We start from the raw sequence: 17,737 nt of genomic DNA, 5'->3' as shown, positions 1-17,737 counted from the left end.
GTGGACCACTAACGCCTATATAAAAGCATCAAACAGCATGTCATGGGACCTTTAAGTTAGCTCTACTTCTTCTACTTCTTCTAACTTCTTCTACTTCTTCAAACCGTTTAAGCAGTGTTGTTCTAACTGTGTAGATACAAATGATATCAACAGTCACTCTGAATTTACCGCTAGTCTAGCTAATTACAGCGGTGGCCGACACGTAAAATAGCCTTCATGTTTCGACTGCAGCACAGAAGCCTAACAGTGTGGGATAGGTTCATTTATCTCCATAAACTCGGCCATGTATGTTGCGGTTAAGATTAAGTCAGAGGTACCTTAAGTTTCTTCCTTACTTTGGTTGCTAATGTCTTTCGTGCAATGGTTTAACAAACTTTAAGGGATTCCTTAAGTATGAGACCAAGATAAGGACAAAACCTGAAATACTTAAGGGAACATTTAAGGAAACCTTAAGGACAAGACTTAAGGGTGTTTTTTGCAACTGATTATATTTTAAGGAAACCTTAACTCTGACTTTAAGGAAAATCTTAACTTAAGGTGTTTTGTGTAACTGGCCCCTGGACTAGCACTTTTTCAGCAAGGTTAGCTAGCCAAAACTCTCAAATAAAAAACTATACAGTCTTAGGCCTAGGCTCTTAACCTCTGGTCATTCTAGGCAATAATCTAGAGGGGGCAGATGGCTGAGCGGTTAGGGAATTGGGCTACCAATCAGAAGGTTGCCAGTTCGATTCCCGGCCGTGCAAAATAACGTTGTATCCCTGGGCAAGGCACTTCACCCAACTTTCCTCGGGGGAATGTCCCTGTACTTACTGTAAGTCGCTCTGGATAAGAGCATCTGCTAAATGACAAAATGTAAATAATCAGTATGAACATCAGTCACATCCTTTCCCATTATAAACTCAGTGAACAGATGTCCCATGGCCCTTCTTATCATTAATACAATCTTTCAGTGCAATCAGAGTTGAACCATAATTAACCCTCAGGCAAATGGTCCCAGTCTCTGGTTTTCCCTAGCCGTCTTGTTATCCTTGGGCCACTGAATACATGATTATAATTAATATTTTTTGTGGACAACTGTGTAAACACAATTTACATGATATGTTTTTAGTGTCCTCTACACATTTTGTTGCATCGGTGTTCTTCAGGATCATTTTGACCCCAGGCTGTTCTAGCTGTATGAAACATAAGAAAGATGTCAATGTACACACACTTGTCTTGGATGATATTGGCGGCACAATAACTTGCAATTTTATAGTGTTCACAAAATGTCCCTCTGCTTTAGGGTCCTAACACTATAGTACACTATAGTGCTATAATATTAGATTATTTCCATAACATGGGAGGGTGGGAAAACATAATTCGCCCAACAAAGGGGAGGAACAAACAAATAAAAGCTTGCACAGCAGCCTTGTAAACCATTTCTGTCTATGCTCTGTGTATGCTTTCCATTGAAAAGGACCTCTAAGCCAAGGCTCTAGACTGCAACCATTTTGTGAGGCCATGCAAGTACTTTTTACAACTACTTGCAAATGTGCGACCTGCAAATGTGACATTTCCCCCCCCCCCCCCCCCCCCCCATGTTGAAAAACGAGAAGGGAGCGAGTCTGCCAGAGTTGGCCCACGGGTGTAAAAAAAGACAAAACATTTTGCAGAAAACGTAGTGAGCTATCCACAACGTAGCCCAGACCTCACCGTCCTTAAAGGTGCAGTGTCCACTTGAACCTGTCCATTGAGTAGTCTGCTACACTCCCAAATATATTTTGAGTTCATACAGATAACATTTTGGGAGCATATGCAAAATGTCCGCAATTTTGAGCCTTAAAAAATGAGAAATCTAATATGAGTGTACTTTTTATTTGTGGTGTACATAATACCAGAGGAATTGGCCTCTCCATGTGGTAATTTTTCTAAAATTTATTGGATCATTGAATTTAAAGAAAACGTGCCATAAAGTGATAAATAGAATACAATTCTAACGGTTACCTCTTCTCTCATCACGGCAATCAGGGTGCAGACCTCTCCCAATTTCTGGGAGAGGTCTGAATTCTTTTTGGGGGGGATATCAAGCCTGTAAGCTAGTTTGTTAACAACTTCTAGTATTTACATTTACATTTAGTCATTTTGTTATTAGTAGCGATATCTTCTGGACGCTGCTTTTTTCCAGTCCTCAATTATTTTCATAGTTTGTAGTTTGGCTGGTGCCAGGTAACACATGACTTCAAAAAAGATTTTTGAGGGACCGAATGTAGAGTTACTCCTCAAAGCACCATCTTGCCCGGAGATCTACCTCCATACCTTTCCCTCCTGACAAATGGGATTACGCCACAAACTCTCCCCAAAAAGTGACTGCTGTGGGCAAAAAATCTTCACAAAATTTTGAAGGATTTCCAAACCCGTATTTTAATGTCCGATTTCCATTTACACGCGTATCAAAGAAAGTTTTTTTGTTTAAATTTTTTTCTCCTATTTCCAACAGGTCGTTTTTTTTTCTCATTTTAAAAGGAAAATTCATTGTCTGTGAAGTACACGGCCCGGTACCCGAATCAGGGTATCATTCATTCCTTATTCAATTGAAAGAACTAAAAACGATTCTTGTTTTGATTTTTCAATTGAGAATCCAAAACCAAAAAACGAAACTGGGTGTGAGAGAATTATGTGTAAAACATCTGTATGTTTTACCTCAAGTATCTTATACTCTTATATCTTGGGGGTCAGATGGCTGAGCGGTTAGAGAGTCGGGCTATTAATCAGAAGGTTGTTGGTTCGATTCCTGGCCATGCAAAATGACATTGTGTTCTTGGGCAAGGCACTTCACCCTACTTGCCACAGGGAGAATGTCCCTGTACTTACTGTAAGTCGCTCTGGATAAGAGTGTCTGCTAAATGTACTTATGACCATGAGTGAATAACAATGCAGCTCTGTGTTCCAGCTTCATATCCCACTACACCTGCTGTGTGGAGGTTTTCTGTTCATATGCAACACAGTGATGTGGACCTTCTTCTCCAAGGCCCTTAAACACTCCTTTTCCTCAGCCAGGGCCACTGTTGCTACTACTGCCTCCAACTTCATTTCTTCTGTAAGTAACACACAGTGTACTAAATGCAGAGGACGGCCACTTGAACAAAACTTACACTGTGTATGTGTTTTATTCAGACTTTCCAAGGTAAACTTCTCTTTGGAGAAACCCATACAGCACTTTGGTGGGTGGGCATCTCACTCACCTTATCAGGGTTACTGGTTCTCAATGGTTGCCAAGCTCGAATCCAGCAAAAAGACAGGAAGGACCAATAATTGATGGCTTTCTACGCGTTCAAAGGAACCATAGCCTGGATGAAGAGACTGACTACACTCCTAAGAAATTGAAGTGGATTACAATGTGAGATGGCAAAGACAAGATGGTTGGTCTACTTGGAACCAAAAGCCGTTGTCTGCATTAAGCAAGACTAAGGCCGAATCCCAATATTCTGGGATTCGGCCAATCAATTACAAGGCAAACGCCTTGTAATTGATTTCATTCATTTGCAATGTTATTAAATATCTACTTAATTTTAACCTTACTTTGACCATTCTTGCTCTGATTTAACCCATAGAGTCAAATAACTGTAATTATATTGGTATTGGCATTATTTGGTGAACGTTAATACACTGTTCAGTTTTCCCTCTTCCTTTAAACTTTAGGGGAATTTGTTTTGGTTGTTTGGACAATATTAAACCCCCTACAGGCCCCTTAATTTCCCCACTGTGGATTAGTATAGTAATCAATCTAACTGACTGACTACAGGCCTATTTCTAACTTCTGCTTTCTTGGCTAAAGTATTTGAATGTGTCGTTTCCTCCCAGCTTCAAGACTACCTGTCCTTACACAAATTGCCATTCAAGCCATTTCAAACTGGCTTCAGGGCTGGACACAGAGTGAGAGTTAGTAATGAACTCAGGTCAGCTGATACTGTAGTCAACAATATTCTCATACTCTTGGACCTATACTGTCAGGGTGACAAAGCCTTCTGCTGTAGTGCTCCACGGCTGTGGAATGCCTTGCTAGAGGCACTCAGAAATGCCCCTATCCTTGACAGTTTGAACAAAGTACTTCTTTATCAATGTATTCTTGATATACGTTTTGCATGTACAGCTGTTTTGTTGTGGTCCCTGTGTTTTTATTCAGTGACCTAACTGTAGTGCCTGACCTTTTGGGGGTATTGTATGACCTAGTTTTATGGTGTTCCCTGTGTTTTTTTTTACACAATCTCACTTTCTCAAACTGTTTTGAAATCTTGACAACACATATAATTTGGGGTTTTAATGGGATTACACTTAGTGTAACTAAACTCCAAAACATAGGCGTAGGTTTGGTCTCAGCTTTGGTATGGACACTGAACGCCCCCCCCCCCCCCCCCCCCCCTATAAATGGTGCTATAAATTGGGCATCCCAATTTATAGCACCTTTTTACTACCTACAAGTATAAGTGTGAATGATAACATTCATGGGTAACATTGTCTAAACATCCCTTAAAAACAGCAATTTAATGCAATCTTTACCAAAATGGACAAATTCAACTTCTCACCTGAACCCCTGATGCTGATTCATCACCAACCTGCTCTACATCTGTAGCTTCAGAGTGCTGTTTTTCCTGCACAGTAATTCATCAATTTAATACAGACACTAACCATGCTTAGTTGACTGCTGACATTGGTCGAGATTACAGGGATAGAAATATTACTATCCAAGGGATTATATAGGCCTACTTATTATATTAATATCACTTTTAAATTGCTAGCCTGCTGGTACTAGGCTAAACTAGCACGGTCCCATTATGTGGGTAGGTTAGCTTTATCCTTCTGGCTTCAACAAGACCAGCTGCTGCTAACACACTGGTCGAAAGATTGCAGACGCTCGGGATAGATTCAATACAAGCAAAAGTTACATGCTCTACTACACTAACAACTTTCAAAACATGTTTCCATTGTAGAATGGGTGGCGATGTAAGACTAGCAGGTTTGCACTGTGTGGGTAGTTTTCCTTGCTAGCTACTTACTCTCTGGGTGGTGAAACAACTTCTGATACATCTTTTCTTTTTGGGTGACATTTTCCTATCTACAAAGCACAAAAGGTACAAAAATATCAATGCTGAGACCAAACAAAATACTAATATGAGGCTTTATTATTTCCTGGCGTATTTAGTAGTTTACCGTGTCAGACTACTGACAGCTCTATGGAGCTAAATCAGGGCCAATTGTTTTGTTAATTCGAAAAAAAAATCTTTAGTCGAAAAACTAAAGCTTGACATTAAAAATGTACGTTTTGGTCGAAAACTTGAAAAATAAAACCATGTATTCAAAGAAAAAATAAGTGTACCAATTTTTTATTCAGGTTGAATAATATTTCGATGAAATTCTGGAATAATTTTGAATAAGTTATTAATTTTCAATTTTCACTTTCATATTTTCACATAGTTTCACATTTCATGTTTTCAGATTCAAAACTTTTCTTAAATTTTCATTTTTTTTTTTTGAGTTTCATTTTTATTTTTTGAGTTTCAGTTTTTTTTTGGGAGTTTCAGTTTTTTTTTTGGAGTTTCAGACTTTTGGCCCCGATTTTGCGTAGGGGGCGTGGCTTCAACTCAGAGGCAGTAATTATGAGTGACAGCCTAACAAAGAGGCAGAAGACTCGGCTGTTGGCATGGCATCCGCTCCGCCAAGGCAACAGCCTGGCGCCAGCGCACAGTTAAGACGTGAAAGATATTAGCCTTTTTGAATAGATACTTTGGGACATTATCCCCGCAGTGGCATTTTTTTGTCATTAACACATAAAGGGGCTTTAGTTCTACAAAGCTTTGTAGTTGCTGAGGAGACACAACATACTTTGGCCGTCCCATTTCTGCTTGCATCACTGGCACCTGACACCGGCTCATATTAGAGCTGTCATCTGCATTGACAAGTATTGACAACTCTGTCAATGCATTCATAACATCTTGTGGCATCTCAACCTGGCCTGACAATGCCCTAAAAAGGACCATCTCCTGGTTGACTACAAACTGTAAATAGTTCACATCCAGCGGGAGTCTCTGTGGCCCGGGACAGTTTTGTTAAAAGTGTCATTACATTAACTCAAAACGGAAAGGGTTGGTACTACACTTCGTCGCTGAATGGATGCAGTAACTAACAAGAAATTGATCGACAGGAGTACAAAATGCAATAGCCTGACAGAGTTACGTGCACAAGGACATTTGTTTGGCTATTGAAGCATGTGTTTTCATTTTGGGGGATGCACTCATGTTAGTGTGTGTGATTTGCACTTCAGGGCCACCGTATTGGATAACTTGAAAATGTATTTTTCACTTTTCTGGGCGACGAACAATAATACAAATGAGTTTTGCAAATATATTGTGCAAAAGATTTTTTCGTAATCGATCCAAATTACAGCATAAAAGAGTTTGGTAAAATATTGGTGGGGACAATTTTGTCATCTTAAAATATTGGTGGGGACTAGTACCTAGCGTCCCCCCCTAAATCTACGCCCATGCTCCAAAATGAAGTAAACCCCTATGGTTAATACAGCTGAAGTAATAGAAATCAGACTAATCTGCTAGCTAACCATTTAAAGGCCATCTTGCAGGTTTATTTTTTCAACAAATTTGTGCAATTTGCTTGTTGGTAATAAACATTTAAACTGTTATCCATTGTATTTGGATGTTGTTTGGTGTCACAAAACGGAATATAATATGAAAAAGTAGGCACTTTTTTGCAATGATTCTTCTTTCCCCCACAATGCATTGCATGAAGTCACATTGGGGAGACGACAGACCAAAGCCCGCTTTGAGACCCTTGAAATCGATTAGAAATAAACAATAGGCTAGTACCAGAGAATGTCTAATAGGGGCTCTGCTTGTACCATCAAAACGTGGGATATCTAATCGGAAATGTGTTTACAACGTCGGGGGAAAGATTTAATTAGGGATGATCTTGGGGGGAATTTTACAGGTGGGACTGGCAAGTAAACCCATAGCTAGCATGATGTCTTTTATTTCTAGGTCTAGATAAGTTTACCGGACCGTGGTAAAGTTGGTTTGAAGTTCGTTATTCAACAGATATTCGGACGCCCAGTATTGTGTTAATTTAACCAGGGTTTAGCGACGCTACGACTGGCTGCTTAGCCTATGCTTTTGGCTGCCTAAACAACGCGTATGTTTATGGACCATCAACAAATTACACATTTCAAATTTCAAAAGTCAATAGCTTTTCAACAACATGAACTAGGAGCATCAAAATTATGTTAAACAAAGGTGTATGCATTCATGCTGCACATCCTTTATTTGGTTTATTTTCATCTCAGGTTATTAAAATATCTTTTTTTTATTCAAAATAAATCTTCAAACTTCGATAGCTTTTTGGTCATATGACCTATAATCCTCCAATCCATTTCAGAGTGACTATGCATACATGTTGCACAGCCTACACTTCACAGTATTTTCAGTTAATTCAATCAATATTCATAACTTCAATAGCTTTTTGGTCATGTGACCTATAATCCTCAAATACATTTCAGTGTTCACTGACTATGCATACATGTTGCACAGCCTTTACTTAGTTTATTTTAATCTCACACAATTTTAGATGATTTTTTTAAAGTTTGAAACTTCAATAGCTTTTTGGTCATGTGACCTATAATCCTCAAATCCATTTGAGAGTGTTTACTGACTATGCTTACATGTTGCACAGCCTTTATTTTCTTCATTTTCACCTCACTATTTTCAGTGAATTTTTGATAGTTTGAAACTTCAATAGCTTTTTGGTCATGTGATTTATAATCCTCAAATTACTTTGTGTTCACTGACTATGCTTACATGTTGCACAGCCTTTAGTTTTTTTTATTATCTTACACTATTATCAGTACATTTTTTATAGGTTGAAACGTCAATAGTTTTTCAGTGTTCAATGAATGCATACATGTTGCACAGCCTTTAGTTTTTTCATTTTCACCTCACACTATTTTCAGTACATTTTGGAATACTCATAACTTCAATAGCTTTTTGGTCATGTGACCTATAATCCTCAAATTATTATTATGATTATTATTTTTTGGTTTAGTAAATAAATTACAGGTACATATTGCTGAAGAGGCTATTTAGGAGGAGAAGCAGTGCTGATATTCCACCGCCATCTCCTCCCAACACACCCAGAACTTGCAAAGACTAAACAGTATCAAACTTTGCAATAGTTGTGCAATCGTACATGGCATGACAAATTATCAAATAATTGGAGTGCTACTCATCTGATAGCTTTATTACACAAAACCAGGTGCATGGTCACATCCAAGTCATTGTAAAGGAGAAATTATAATAGCTCTTTAACAATGCAACTAAACACATAAAAAAAAGTTATATACAGAACATGAGAGAATGTTTTTTCTTCCATAATATTTAATAAAATGTCCTAATCAATACAAAGAAAATGTTGTGGTAAAAGAATTGAGACTAAAGAAATAAGCAAATGAGTAAAAGAAAAATAATTGCAGCAGACATATAGCAGCCACCTCATCAAAATTGTCAAAATCCTGCGGTTTTCTGAAAAACACATGTAATTAACTATTAATAAGATATCTTTTGTGTAGTCAGTCTGACAGTTCAACTGAAAATATTGAAGCTTTTGAATTCCTAATTTGACTTACAGATGACGGTCACTTCCATCTTATTCTCTTTACTTTGTTAAGGACAGGTGTAGTCATGCCAAGGCATACCTGATGGAACCATCTTTGACAAGAGTCACACTGGATCTAAAAAGTAATTCACAATAATATTGTTTTAATTTAGAAAGTATTATCCATGAATGACAACCTTTAACACATAAGCATAAGAAATGCCCTCTCAGATTATCTATATTTCTAATAATGACCTTGTGTCTTACTGCTGGGTTTTTGTTGGATTGTAGCGAATAAAGCAGCAACATTTTTATTTGTGTGTGAGCAATGGTAATTCTTGGTTAGTTTAAACCAGGCATACAAAAAATGTATCATCGAATTAATTTATCATCATACTGACATTATTGCATGTCTTTAATTAAGTAGTATTGTAATAATTACATTCTACACTAGTGTTGTATAAAACGAAATAGCTGACCCAGATTGTATTTGGGCCTCATCCAGGGGGCTTGTCTGTTCCGCACAGTGAACAGTCATTGTTTTCATCAAAGACTGGAACAAAATATATAAGTATATGTCAAGCCAAAAGTTAATATTGAATTCAATCACACGTAATCTCCAATTAAACTATACATACCTGAGCACTCCAGAATCTCGGTTGCCATCTGGCATCTCTTGACTGACATTGCTTTTTTCAAAGTGTCAAACTTCACGTCTTGAGTACGGTGGCCCTGTAAGAAAGAATAAGAAATTGATTGACAGAAGTACAAAATGCAATAGCCTGACAGAGTTACGTGCACAAGGACATTTATTTGGGTATTGAAGCATGTAGCAAATAGTAGGCTACTTATGCAAAAGTATAAATTGCATGTTAAACGTAAAAATCGATAGCCAAACAACTATCCTGGTCCACGTAACTCTGTCATTATCATGAAGTTGATCGTTTTGGTTGGAAAAAAGAAGAAAGATTTGTGTTAACAATTCAGAGTTATGTCTTGCACTACTCTTTATTTTAATCATGGACATTCCTACATTTACATTTATTCATTTAGCAGATGCTTTTATCCAAAGCGACTTCCAAGAGAGAGCTTTACAAAGTGCATAGGTCACTGATCATAACAACAAGATAGCCAAAAAACATCGCGAGTAGCCAAAACATGAAGCACACATTGTGAACAACCAAAGTAAGTGCCAAAGGGAAGAACCATAAGAGCATGTAGTTAAACAAGTTACAATTAAACAACATGAACCGCTATAAGTGCAAGTGTACCTGTGCAAAAAGCAAGCAATAGTAATAAAAACAATATATTACAGCGAGAACAAAAATTTTAATCAGTTACCACTAACCACAAGAGCAACAAGTCTCTAAGGAAGAGTCATAGTGATCCTTGAGGAAACTAACATCGGGTCAAGCGAACCATTCCTAAGTACCGTTGTACTCCCGGAACAAGTGCGTCTTGAGCCTTTTCTATGAAATAATCTTAGATATGCTTTTAACGTTTCACAACATTAAAATAAGTACCGTTATACCATGGTCTGGGTGAATACTCGATTCTGACTGACTGCAGGCAGTGGCGGATTTAGTGATTTGGGGGCCCCAGGCGAAGACAGGATGGGGCCCCCTTAACTCCTATTCTCACTCTTTTCAATCCTTATTATAATTATTAATACAATAATAATAATAACTAGAGAGGGTACAATTTCTGGGGAAATTGTAGGGTGTGCTTGCTAGCGTCGGTTGCTGATGAGTCCGTTTGAAACTGTAATTTTTACAACTGATATTTCTGTATGTTTTATATAAAAATCCGTACTTACTTACTACTAGATTGCATAGATTTAAAAGCATACATTTGTTGCTGCTGATTTACAATTCAAAATACAAAAAGTGAAGTGTAGAATGAAACGGTTGTCTTTTCATTTCCCCTGCAAGAGAGAATATTGATAAGCTATAGATATTGAATCCGGTGTAAAACGGTCCAAAACTAGGGATGCACGATATTGGATTTTGGCCGATATTCGATATGGCGATATTTTCAAACTCATTTTGGCCGATGCCGATGTATATACACATTTTTCCGCCCGATATATATATACACTTTAATTTTACTGAAGAGAAATCCAAGTATCTCTTCTGTGCTACCTTTAACTTATTTCACTCATGGATAAAGCAACACACAAGACAAACAACATTTGATTCTACCATAAATGTAACATTTTACAAATTTAGACATTCACCCATGAAAAAGGGTAAACTATTTCACTTAAGAATAAATAATAAGCCAGTGCCACATTTTAATTTTAAGTTCAGAATTCAAACTTCAGTCCTTAGGAGTAAAATAAATAAAATTACATTTTCATATAAAAAATGTACATTCATGTCTTACTTGAAGAGGTCTGCCAAATGCTTCCCTGATACAGTAGTTGACATTGTACTGAAACTTACAGTGGTCAAGTGCACAAAAAAGCAGCTGTAGTCAAGACCTACACTTCAGTCCTTACGGTACGTGTCCACTACAGCGGTGCGGGCGGCGCGGAGCATCGGCTTCCAATTCATTTTCAATGAAATCGGGCGTTGACGCTCGCGTATGGCATTGTGGGAAGGCGAGCGGAGCGTTGCAAGTTGTTTTTCTCAAATGTATGTAAATGAGGAGCGTGAAAACACTAGCATTGGCCAATCGGATTGGTTTCTTGTAACGTAGCAACTGTTAGTCATGGTAAACATTTCTAAGTTTTACAATTTCAAGATGGAGGAGAAACTTATCGTATGTGTCTGCACACCCAGTTCTGTTCAGAACAAAGTTACGTAATGTGACGAGCTTGAATTGAAAGATTACATTAAACTAATAATGCATGGTGCAGGGTTGCCGACGTTGATAGTGTCCCTAGTGTGTTTTTATACTTTTAAATTCAGTCTCGTCACATTACGTGACTGTTCTGTGCCACTGCTAGCTTGCTAGCCCAGCCTACAAACGACTGCTTGAGTGACCGGTGGCGTAACATGTATTCTACTGTAATCTTGCACTCGTAAAAATTCTGTAATTTTACACAAATGTTGTGTAAAAGTGGTATTTTGATCGATATTGTGAGTACATGAACCCAAGTCTGCACGCTTGGCTATGACTACAACAGTGACCTTAGAGAACTACAACTCTGTATTAACTTGTCTAACACGCCCCCGAGCGTGGTGTACTGTGGGAAGGCGAGCGGTGCAGAGCGTTAAAAAACGCTGTAGTGGACACGTACCGTTAGGACCCACTTCAAACTATAATCAAACTTAAAACCAAGCTCCATATATTGTCGTGAGCCACAGACAGTTCTGTAATAACTCAAGTGACAGTGTGCTCTGTATTGCAAATACAAGGACATTTTATCCTTCACTTGAACTTGAGTCGTGCAAACCTTTTCAGTCCAACTAACTAGGGTGTCAACTTCAGCTGACTGGTAGGCTTCTGTTCAGCTATTTTTTTTTATACCCGAGGTAGGTTTTTCTTCACAAAAATGAGCATGTCTGCTTTTTCACCGTCCATTCGATTTCTCTTTTCGTCTATCACATCAGAGGTATCTCCTCTGGTATAAAAAAAGGGCTGAACAGAAGCCTACCGGTCAGCTGAAGTCTATCAGTCTTCGTCAATATACTGAGGCTCAATATGCTAACAGGACTCGCGCTTGATGTCCAAATGTCCGTGGTAAATGTGACTAGCGCCAGCGAGGAGCTTTTCAATGTGACTAGCGACAACACTGGAGTTAAGGTAAGGCCACAGCAGAAAAGTAGCGCCAGCTAGGTACATCATTAGCCTGCCAACTTCTTCCACCACGCTGAACGGCTGGTTATCAAGAGCAATAAATTCAATGATTTTGCCGTTAAGCTCTTTTATCTTTGTGTCGTCGCTGCTGTATTTTCTAGCTTTGTCAAAGGACTGAAGTAGAGGCTGCTGATGGGTTTTTGCCGGTGTTATACTACAAAAAGTCTTGGTGCTGCTCAGGATGACGGCTCTTAAGATCCACTTAAACCTCTGAAAGACTACAGCTCATTCAAAATTCTGCAGCTAGATTATTAACCAAAACTAAAAGGAGAGAACACATTAGTCCTGTCCTAGCTACTTTACACTGGCTCCCTGTTACCTTCAGAATTGACTTTAAGGTCCTTTTCCTCACATACAAAGCTCTACACGGACAAGGACCTAGCTACATTGCTAACTCCTTTATAAACTACACACCAGCTAGAACACTGCGATCATCAAATGCAGGCCTATTAGAGGTCACCAGAAGCAGTCATAAGAAGATTGGTGATTCGGCCTTTGTCAATTACGCCCCAAAACTATGGAACAAATTACCCATAAATATTAGGGAAGCAAACACTCTAGACATTTTTAAAAGACAGCTTTAAAACCGAACCGAAGCATTTAAGTAATTTTATCTCAAAAGGGTTTTCCTACTTTCAGAGTTGTTTTCTCTCTTGAACAGAGATCTTATTGGGATTTTTATTTTTGTTTGAATTGTTTATCACTTGTATTATTGTTTTTATTGATTTTATGTAAAGCACCTTGAGCTACAATTCTTGTACACCTTGAGCTACTTGAGATACAATTCTTGTATGAAATGTGCTATATAAATAAAGTCTTACTTACTTACTAAGGGAGTCAGTTGGCTGAGCGGTGAGGGAGTCGGGCTAGTAATCCGAAGGTTGCCAGTTTGATTCCCGGTCATGCCAACTGACGTTGTGTCCTTGGGCAAGGCACTTCACCCTACTTTCCTCGGGGGAATGTCCCTGTACTTACTGTAAGTCGCTCTGGATAAGAGCGTCTGCTAAATGTAAATGTACTTACTTAAGATGTGTAATATTTGTAGTGTTGAACGAGTGTTGTTTTATGCCTCCTTGCATCACTTGTGCTTTACAAGTATTGCAAATGGCAAGTTTGTTATCTGTTTTACATATCTCGAAATACCTCCACACAGCCAACATGTTGGAAGTTTAAGTTGCTGGCGCTCATGCTGAGTTCACGGTCGTCACGTGCGCATAGTAAACACGCCACCCTATCGGCAAGGCTCATCGGCAGAAATATTCATATCTGCCGATGCCGCTCATTTTAAGCTTTTATCGGCCGATACCGATGTTGTGCCGATATCATCGTGCATCCCTAGTCCTAACCTCTATGACTGTATGTCACCTTAAATTTTCCCTTCTAGTGATATTTTCAAGCATTTAGCCTACTCATTTTGCTTTAATTCATTAAGAACCCCCTTTGAAACAAGCTATTGTAACATTGATCACCGGCAGTATTTCAGAGGGAATAAGCTTGACATTTATTTAGGGGGAAATTCTAAAAAGGTTTGCTGGAAGCGATCATTGTCAGTAACAATGCCAAATTTGGTCTCAGTCTAGCCCTGCGTGGAGAAACTGACCCCAGTAAATTGTGTTACGAGCAAGCTAGCCTAGCTGCTGTTGCTAGCCAAATTTCACTGAGCAGCACTTGTGCTAGCTGCCGCATCATTGGATACCAGTGAAGAGAAAATGACGTTTCCTTCTGTAGTTTCAGTTTGGCAACTACTTGTTTACTCTTGAAGGACTGAAATTCTTTGTGTCTATTCCAATATGTAATGATGGTATTCAATGACACAAGTCTGTGTTCTAGAAAGAGTGGTCTGGAGTCGCAGAGGTCCGATAATATCAGCTTTAATGCAGCAGTTGGAAATCAACAAGTACAGAGCTCTGGGGTTGTCTACGTTTTCCTACCCGCAACAGAGTTTGGGCTGGTTCACGAAGTCCAACTGGCTATCTGTCCCTACCCCAGCATATATTATACAGTGCAGTAAAACAAAAACACAAGAAGAGGGTTGAGCTTGTTCTCCTGTGCAGCAGGGAGTTGTTCTTGCCTACGCGTCCCACCTGCTCGGGTGCCGTCTCCACCCGGTTTCAAGGTTGTTTCTGAAAATGAAGAGAGAGAAACAAAATACAGCCTTTTCCCCCACACTCCTGTGGTCGAAACTCGTCCTCTTTCTCCGCCCGCACCCATGACACCCCCCGCCCTGTGTGAGACACAATGTTTAAGCCTGAGCACACTTCTTCATAAGACAGAACTTTAATAAGCACAATGCATAACTTTAATAAACACAATATATTCTTTACTCTTCTCTTTTGTCTTTATCTTTTGTGCTCCGTTCGGGGAGTTGCGTTTCATTTAGCAAATTGTTTTTTTCATTCACTTCACTCTTCTACTGTCTCATATTAAACCAACTGATATGACGTGCTTTGCTGCCTGCAATCGATGGAATAGTCCACAGTAGTATCGGGTGGGAGGGGAAGCCTGCATTGACACAAATAGAATAAAAGCTCTGTTGGTATCTTTGATGATTATTTTGGGGAAAGTTATGACTTTTAATCGATTTGTATTATTATTATAGTTATTATTGATCATATAGTATTTTTATGGAGTCTTTCAAGGGGCCCCTTGTCAGCTGGGGGCCCCCAGGCGGTTGCCTACTTTGCCTAATGTGTAAGTCCATAGATATATATAAAGGGTAGATGTCTCGTCTGCGTTGCCGGACAACGGAGTCGAACGTCCGAACATGGCGGCCATCTTGCTACAGTCAACTCGCTCACCCATAACATTGTGTTGATGCTACATGTACTTTTTAAATGACCATAACTTGCTCAATTTTCAACAGATTTTTAAACGGTTTGGTTTGTTATCAACGTCAGAGATGTCGTTATGCCACTGCATACTTCTATTCTATTTTAATATATATCATATAATATATATAATTTTTTATATATATCTATGGGTAAGTCCGCCCCTGACTGCAGGGGTGTACATTATCCGGTGATATACGGGAACCTACTACGTAATTGCAGCAAAACTGTCTTTTCACCGTTCTAAATTATTGCACTGGCTACATAGTATGAGCCTGTACAAAGTGTCTGAAATAAGTAACCATAACAACAGGGACGCAGTCAAAGCCTCCGTTTACAATTTTGAAAGACTAACAACTTGTATTTACAACAATGAGTGACTTTATTTTAACCTATTTGAAAAATTTTACTTTTCTGAATGTATTGCGTAAATGTCACGTAACCGCTCATCTCACATCCCATTCGCTATTCACCTCGCTAGTCAATGTAGCCTACTTCAGACAGGCTGCGGCCAACACGACAGTAGCCGCAACTCTACACATGGCCGATTATTTTCTTCTTCAAAATCTTGATTTTATTTGGGGACAATGACATGGCTTGATAGCTGGCTAGTCTTGTTGTTAAACATACTGTCAAATTATAATTACTGTTTGGAGAATATGTCAATTTTGATGCGGTCATCTCACATACATTTGCTATTCAACTCGCTCCACAGGCTGCGGCCGTATAGTACTGTAGCCTAGTACTAGTAGGCGTATATAGCAGATACTTTGTTTGTGAAAATCTTGATATTGTTTTGGGACAGTGACATGGCTGGTTATCTAGCAAATCTTTGTCAAATAAACTGTAAAATTATATTTACTATTTGTCAACTGTACACAATGTTATTGGCTTTGAATCTTGCTAGCATAACGTTGGCTTTCAGGCTAAAGGCCGATATATGCTTCTGCGTTTTTCGAAAAACGGACACATGGGAACGCCCTCGTCTCCGTGGAACGCCCTCTACGAGCTCTCCATCAGCCCTCGGAAAGCCCCGGAGAGCTCGACGTGCACCTCCTGAATTTTCTAACTATCCGTCATAATTTCGGAGAGCGATGGAGAGCTACGGAGACCCCCTTGGCTGTGATTGGTCAGTATTAAGAACCGCTTGCGGCGGGGGCGGGGTTGCCGTGATAAACAGGACGAACAGAATCCTTTGACCGCCATTGCTGTAAGTTTTTACAATTCATATTTCAGCTAAACAGTACATGTAAATCAGCATCTGAATTAAATGAATTAAATGGGCAGTTTAGTTGCTGAAAATGTGCGTATTTTATTGATGAAACGGCTAATTTGTAAATTTGCTGCGACTTCTCGATAACCTAGGTAAATAAACACTCCACGACGACTTACAAAAAAACGTTGCGCCACCTACTCTTCTGGCGGTGAATTGTTTTCAGCACCCACAGCCTACGGAGAACCATAAACGAAGTCTATCCGTCCGTATCCGTGCGCCAGCCCATCCGTAAACGGAGACGCAGAAGCATATTTCAGCCTTAACCCTCACGCTCTCCTTAGCTGAACGAGTGCTTTCAAAGCGGGGAAAGAAATATGTGACTCCAGTTAGCAGCTACCGAAATGGGGATCTTATTTTCGGGGCTAGAAAACTACTCTGCCCTGTGCGCCCTAGTCTAACTTGAATTACAAAAGTGTCCCCAATCGAATCCCCCGTTCGGGCGCATTACTGTGAATTTCAAGGGCATTTCTCTGGGGCTGAACGAGTGCTTTCAAAGCGGGGAAAGAAATATGTGACTCCAGTTAGAAGCAACGTAGAATCATGAGGGTATGCTCATTTGAAAGGCATGAACCAGGGTATGACGCGTAAAGCCATGCCGACTGGCGCACGTGCATTTCCGCGACGCAGCTAGCGAGACAAAACTTCAAACAGAGCTACCAAAATGGGGATCTTATTTTCGGGTCTAGAAAACCACTCTGCCCTGTGCGCCCTAGTCTAACTTGAATTACAAAAGTGTCCCCAATCGAATCCCCCGTTCGGGCGCATTACTGTGAATTTTAACCCGCACGCTCTCCTTAGCGTCTGTATAGGCAGCAAGTCGTTGTGACCCTGCGGTGGGTCAAAACGACTTGGAAACAGCAAGAGAGTGGCATAACAGACTAGGTGCGGTGAGTCTCAACGAACCCGAAGCGGCACGAGAATCACGTAACAGACCACCAGGTAGACAACGGGAGGAATACAAATGTTTCACTTTGTTTATGTTTATTGTATATACAAGTATTCACAACATGAACCAAAGGTAGCACAAGGGTTAAAGTTGACATTGTCAGAATTTAAGACATACATACATACACCACTGTGTGCATGACCACTCTGGGTGACCATATCATACGTAAAGGATCCCATGGAGGTAGGAGTGAACAATATGGTCTTTGGCTGATCAAAGTTGCTCATACTGCTGCTAGATGTCTCAGCT

The sequence above is a fragment of the Osmerus mordax genome, chromosome 6 (assembly GCF_038355195.1).
Source record: "Osmerus mordax isolate fOsmMor3 chromosome 6, fOsmMor3.pri, whole genome shotgun sequence".
Taxonomy (NCBI): domain Eukaryota; kingdom Metazoa; phylum Chordata; class Actinopteri; order Osmeriformes; family Osmeridae; genus Osmerus; species Osmerus mordax.
This window is presented reverse-complemented; position numbering follows the sequence as displayed.